The sequence below is a fragment of the Ipomoea triloba genome, chromosome 1 (genome assembly GCF_003576645.1).
Source record: "Ipomoea triloba cultivar NCNSP0323 chromosome 1, ASM357664v1".
Taxonomy (NCBI): Eukaryota; Viridiplantae; Streptophyta; class Magnoliopsida; order Solanales; family Convolvulaceae; genus Ipomoea; species Ipomoea triloba.
In genome coordinates this window covers 26,586,439-26,594,022 of record NC_044916.1, presented here as the reverse complement: position 1 = coordinate 26,594,022, position 7,584 = coordinate 26,586,439, and positions in this window count along the sequence as shown.

The following is a 7,584-nucleotide window of genomic DNA, read 5'->3' as shown; positions in this document are numbered from 1 at the left end:
AAAATGCTTAGACACCGATTAATCGACGCCCGAAGAATGTCTAGCGATTTTTACAACCTTAGCTGGTGGAGCTTGAAACTAATTTGTTAGTGTGATACGCAAATAGGGAGATTCTTGCTTCACCATTTGCGAACTGGAAACAATAGGGTAATTGTTACAAAGAAATTGATTGTTTACATTAAATATGTCTACTAATTAGTTAGACTCAAGTTATAATGTTACCAACTTGATATTACAAATTTTGAACAATCTTTTCAAATGGTTACAACTATTTTTTACCGTTGATTTAGTAAGGTATGCCCAACTCTGATTTTTATAAGAATTTTGTTGTTGTGGTGTATTGTGTTTCTTTTCCATTGTATCCAAAAAAGACTTTCGTTAAATGATATAGAGTTAATACCCATTTTTATCTATCGACTATAGAGTAATACTTGATTTAGTCACATACTATTACAAGTACCCAATTTAATCCCTCAACATGTAAAATCATACTCAATTTGGTCATCCGCTACAATTGTCATCCATCTGCCGTTATAAAGAGGGCAAAAGTATCATTTTAATAGTCGAGAGACCAAAATGAGTACTAACTATTATTATTACGGAGTATTATTATTATTATTGTTGTTGTTGTTGTTGTTGTTGTTGTTATTGTTATTATTATTATTATTATTATTATTATTATTATTATTGGCAACAATTCCTACGAAAAAATCGGCAAGAAAAAAAATTCCGGTGACTATAAATTTTAAAAAAAAAAAAAAAAAAGTGATCGATGAAGAAGACGACTAGAAGGCCGCTTCTCTAGTGGAGAAGGCGGCTAGACTAGTCGTCTTCTCCAATTGTACCATTATAGAAATACAGACAAAAAATATTAATAACATAATGACCTAAATCATTCACATTAATGCAAAAGCATAATTAAAATATTGAGAATTGTTCTAAATAATCAAAAGAAGATTAATTAAAAAAAAAAAACTTAGTCTAAAATTTTTTTTTAAATGCAAGAAAAGATTTTCAAGATTCTTATTTATAATCTTTGATGCTCAACTTTGAATGTTATGTATCAGGCTAATTATTTGACCAAATTAAAGTTTATGTTAAATTTTAAATTTTAAATGTTTAGTACATTTCTATTCCATAAGTAAACCAAACATTTGAATACAATTCATGCGAACTAATCAATGGAATAGAATTTCTAATATACTATTTGCTTATTTCATTACTTATAGAATATGATTCTTATTTCTCTAAAAATTTCATATCATGAACCAAACTTGATGCAATTAAACTACGCATAGAGTAAGTTAAAATTTAATGTTCCCTAAATCGTTTGATAATGTGAAAGTGTGATAATTTAAAGATCGGCAATTTTAATTTACATATATAAACTACCTAAATTGTCATATATAATCTCTACCTAGAATCGGGGTAAATTAAAACGTTATAATAATGTTATTTCATGATATACAATCATTGTATATTGAATGATGTTGCTTAGCTTATACCAAAACTTACATCATATAATGTGGTTTTATACGATTAAATCATAATATTGTCTAATAAATTTATGGTTAATCGTCATTAAATATAAGCAAGTTAGTAACACATTGACTAGTATATAGTTGCGGTACAAAATCTTTAGTGCAAGTAATAGTTTATTTTGTATGAATTTATTCCAAAACACTGCTTTTTTTTTTTTCTTTCTTCATTTTTTTTTCATTTGACAAGGGAAGCCTGCGTCACTATCCGAAGGTGTGCACGCACTATGTAAATTCAGCCTTGTGAGTTGTAACGACAAGGAGTTAAATTAACCTATGTTGCTTATAGGGCAAATTATGGTCCGCACGGGTGGCACGGCTGCATGTGTGGACCACAGTTCAAAACGACATCGTTGAATTTTATGAGTTAGAATAATATACATTATGTGTTAGATAATGTACATTATGAGTTAGAATAATGAAACTTCTGGGGTAAGATAATGTACATTATATGTTAGAATAATGTACATTATGAGTTAGAGTATTAAAACTTATGGGGCAAGATAATATACATTATGTGTTAGAAAAATGTACATTAAGAGTTATAAAAATGTATATTGGACCGTGGTCCATATAGCTGGTTCGCACATTAATAACTATTGTACTTATAATTGACCGACTCATCAAATCAAGAAGGCTAATAGACCGTTCCCGCTGAGAGCTGTATTTCAAAACAAGTGAGAGTAAGAAGTTGAATTAGGCATATATGCATGGACACCACTGCATGCAGAATGGTGGGCCGGCGGTCCATATGAACAAAGAGGCCAGGATCTGAAGAAATTTGAGGAGCTGGGAGTTGGGGCATCAATTGGGGAATTGCTTTTTTTGTTACCAAACCAGATCAGATCATAAAAGTAAGCTAAGGTCCACAAACCCTTCAATTTGTATACAAGTCCATATATATAAAAAGACAGATAGTCACATAGTTCAAATTCACTTCATTATACATTCCCACATGCCATGAAAACTACTCAACAAGCACACATCCATTGTATTCAACAACGTAACATTTCCTCATATTTTTTTGCAAGTGGCAAACCTAGCTGTGATGACAATGTTGTTTAACCAACTCAAAATCTTTTGAAAGCAATGCTTAACTACTTTCTCTATCCAAACACTATCATCTCGATCTCAGTAGTTGAACATACATATTCATGCATGTATATATGCTCTTTGTAAGTTCATGCTCCCTTCTACTGCAGCCAAAACTATATTCAATTTTGCATTCCTACTCCATATAATGTACAAGCTAAGCTAGATATATATGTCCTGGCTTGGTTGCTTGAACAAAGTTTATGTTGTAATTATAAGTATTAAGTTATATGCTCATCAAAATTGTAAATATATGGAACAATTGAATAACATTCTATTTGAATTGATAGGGTATATACACCATATAGCTACTGTCAGGTCCCAGCGGTAAGCCCATAAACTCGTTAAGTGTGCTCGTTGATCAAAACCAGCCTAGGACAGTTTGAACTAACTGACCTCCTAGACCAAGTTTTCAAGTAGATTGCATGCGGTGCTTGGAATTTACTTTTATTTTCTCTGCATCCCTAAATTTTCAATTAATTATCAAAATAATAATAACATTAAAAAAAAATGAGAAAGTCAATAAAATGGAGAGAAAAAGGTACAAAGACATCAAGAATGTGATACTTTCATCATGTGGATTACAGAAGAAGTCTCTACATCAAAAATTTGTGAAAAAGAGTAGAAGTTGAGAGTAAGAAGTGGAAGTCCATGTAGTATTTTCTTATTTGCAATTGGTGCTGAGTTGACCTTTAAAAGAATTATTCCCAAATTTATCACATTAGATTAAAATTGACCCAATTGCAAGGTTACGTTGCACACAATGACACAATCTTAGTATAGTTGAGATAGAAGTTCAAAAATAAGTTGAGTAAAATAAGGAACAGGGGCTATATTTTGGTAACTTGGATGGTGTGATTAAGTAAAAGGAACTCATCAATTCTTAACTAAACATCAAACTAGGATTCAATCTTAGCTTTATGGGTATGAAGCAGTCTTAAATCTTTACTCTAAATGTTCCACTCAAAAGGGTGAAGGGATCCGTCATTGTGTTCGACATTGAAAAGTCGGGGTATAAAAAAAAAAAAGGCTAGATTTTGGTAGACCAAGCCACTAAAGAAGAGCCAATGAAGACACATATATATACTAAAGTATTAGAAGAAGTGAATAATCACTTGACAGTTGACAAGATAGACAATGATTCAGAAGCCCAAAGTCCATAGTGCCTTGTAGATTGCAGAGAGTACGTACGATTAGCACCATTGAAGGTGAAGTTGGGTAGGGCAACAGAGAAATTGAGTGGCAAGATTAACAACACAACTAAGGCCATGACGACAATAACACAAGCTTAGTATACTGTCAATAAGAGTTGATGGAGTAGGCCGGTCAGTCATTTAGATGGGTCAAAAAAATATAAGCCTGCCCCGCCCTTGTCATGGCCGCAGATCATGGTAGGCCAGCCCACCATAATTTTAAAGGCAAGTTATTATGTGAACCATGGTCCAGTTAGCTGTGTGGACCATGAACATAAAGTACATTTTTAATATACTAAAAGTACACTATTTTTGTACTAAAAGTACATTATTTGATAGTATATATAAAATAATGTATTTTCAGTACATTAATAATGTACTTTAAAACTATGTAATTTATGTACAAAAATAATGTACTTTTAGTATATTAAAAATATACTTTTTATTCTGTGTGGACAACGATTCATGTAATAATTGAATTTTAAAAACTAATGACATGTTTGATTCACGAAATAAAGTAGAAATATAATAGAATTTGTGAGAATTGGTTTATTTCTTCATTTAGTAAATTATTTTTTTTGGAATAGTATTTTTGTAAATCATTTATTCCCCTTGCAAGTGGAATATTTATTTTGAAAGGAATAACTATTCTAATGTAGACTCTATTGTTAGACTATTTATGAATTCTTAAGAATAGTTTATATTTGGTAAGTAATACCTAATTTATTATTATCTATTTTTGCTACGTATTATAAATGTATTCTATAATAATAATTATTATTATAATAAGGGTCATACTTGTGTGAGACCGTCTCACGGATCCTTATTCGTGAGACGGGTCGGGTCGGGTCAAAGCACCATGCAAATGCCATACTTATATGCTCAAATATAACACTAATCAAGAATACAATTTTTGTTACTTATAAGAGAAAAAATAATACATTTTTTATAATAAGTAATATGGACAAGATTGCCCCTTACTTATAAGGGCAAATATAATAATTTTGAGGAAAATGTAATACTTTTAAATCGAAGTGTAAAAATATTACATTTACCCTTACAAGTAACAAAAATTTTATTCATGATTAGTATTACATTTGAGCATATAAGTATGACATTTGTGCATATAAGTGTTACATTTGCATCTTGACCCGACTCGACCCGACCCGTCTCATGGTGAGACGGTCTCACACAAGATTTTGCCTAATAATAATAATAATAATAATAATAATAATAATGATAATAATACTAATAATAATAATTATTATTATTATTATTATTATTATTATTATTATTATTACTATTATTATTATTATTATTATTATTTTTGAAAACATTATTATTATTATTATTATAAAAAATGGTCAAATAAGCCATTAAACAATACCTGAAAAGTCAATTAGGCCCCTAAACATTTAAAAAATACAATTAGGTCCTTTAACATGTTAAATTGAGATAAAGAAGCCTAAAAACCAGGATCATTTACTGTTAGGGGAAAATCCGGTGAAAAGCAACCAAATGGTCGCCTTCCATGGCAGTAGGCAACCATTTGGTCGCCTTCTGCCGGAGAACTGTCGCCGGTCACTGGATTTTTCTCTGAACAGTAAATGACTTGCTATTGCAGGTCATTTACCGGTTTTTGGGCTTCTTTGCCCCAATTTAATATGTTAAAGTGCTTAATTACACTTTTTAAATGTTTAGAGGCCTAATTGACTTTTTAGGTATTGTTTAAGAGCTTATTTGACCCGTTTCCCTTCAGGGCCGGCCCTGGGCATGTTTTCCCAGTGCCACTGCACAGGGCCCCCAAAATTTAGGGGGCCCCAACTGTAAAAAAAAAAAAAATGAATATATGTATATTAGATATAGTAGTATTTTTTATGTAAAAATTTTATGAAAATTGGGGTCCAATCACTTGAAAGTATTGAATATAAACAAGAATGGAAGTTGTTAATTTGAGTATGATTAGAAATAGACAAGGCAATTTGAATGTGATTAGAATTAGGCAGGTCAATTTGGGTATGATTATGGAAGGGTGGCATAGAGATAAATTGAAAAAATTCATAACCTTAGCATGGGCAATTTTTTGATAATTTTGGTTTTCAAACAAGTTTCCAATCTTGATTTTGGCATCTCTTAAACTCTTTAAGTCTCAAACAATAAAATTGCAAAACATCAATTAATTACGGTAAGACATAATTTGATATCAAAAGTTTGGCGTATGATTTTGTATCTAAGCATGACCAATGTATGATAGTTTTTAAGTGAAATATTAGATGTATTATTTTTTAATATATTATTTTTTGGCATAATTTTTAAACAATTTTATATATATATATATATATATATATATATATATATATATATATATATATATATATATATATATATATATATAAAAGGGGCCAAATTGAAATATTGCACAGGACCCCTATTTTGATTGGAACGGCCCTGTTTCCCTTATTATTATTATTATTATTATTATGTGCATATACATAAATACATTATACATATATCAATGCGGAGGATAATTTTATCTTAGAATAATGCTCATATAGGCCACTAAACTACACGCAAAAATGTGATTGTACAATTGGGTCCTTAAAAAGTCCAAAATTATGCAAGAAAATCAAATTTGACTTGTTCCTCCGTTATCGTGACATGGTGATTAATGATTATCTTATTAAAAAATTATTTATGAAAATTTTATTTTAATATTAAAAAAAAAAACACATCCCTTCCCCGTCTTAGTCTTTGCCTCCAAGCTGAATACAAGGACCGGGGGAGTGGTGTGTGTGTGTTTTTCAAAAAAAAAATTATTTTATTTAGGCCTCACAATGTAGGATGGACCATGTTCCATGATATACCAATTATTATTGATGTGGTAAATACTCGCGGCCTCTTAGGTATGCGTATATGTGATTGCGTACTTTGAGGTATAGCTGCTTGAGAAGCCAAGTCAAGAGATTAGAGGCTCCTGAGCTTGTAAGTCTTCTATCAAGAGAATTGGGAAAAGCTCTTTGTACAGGTGCTTAGCGGGGTATTTATAGGAAACTTAAATGGAACACATGCCGGGAAGTCGGCATGTACGCCACGTGTCTCACATGCACTCGACGGTCTCGGGACAAAGGAATAGCGTCCACATGTAGCGAAATATCTGAGCAATTACCAGTTGTCAGACCTGGTTCAAGTTATTGTCAACTGACAACGGTTGTGCATGCTTGGGACCGAGGTCAGTCACTAGGGTTAGGACCGAGCACAAGGGAGAGAACAAAAGCTATTTAAGCTAATAAAGGACCCACCTTGGGGTCGGGTCGGTCAATATTCACTCGAGGTCGGAACAATTCGGGAAAGGTTCATCATAGCCAGGGTAGTTGGTTCTGATATGATCCCAAGGGCGTGCATGTCGGAATCCTGAGGCATATTCCCTATCACTTACCAATCATTATACCATGAAACAGGATTCACAATGCACTGTGTACCTTAGTGCATGTATATATGTGTCTTATTTTGTGAGTTTGTGTCTTTATATTATAAAATTGTATACCTTCAGAATATGAATTTGTACTTGAAAAAAATTAATAATTGTGTATTATGTTATGTATTTATGTGTTTTGTATTGTGAAATTCTATGTCTATGAACACAAATTATGTATCTAAATTATATTTAAAAAATAAGTATATATATATATATATATATATATATATATATATATATATATATATATATATATATATATATATATATATATATATATATATAT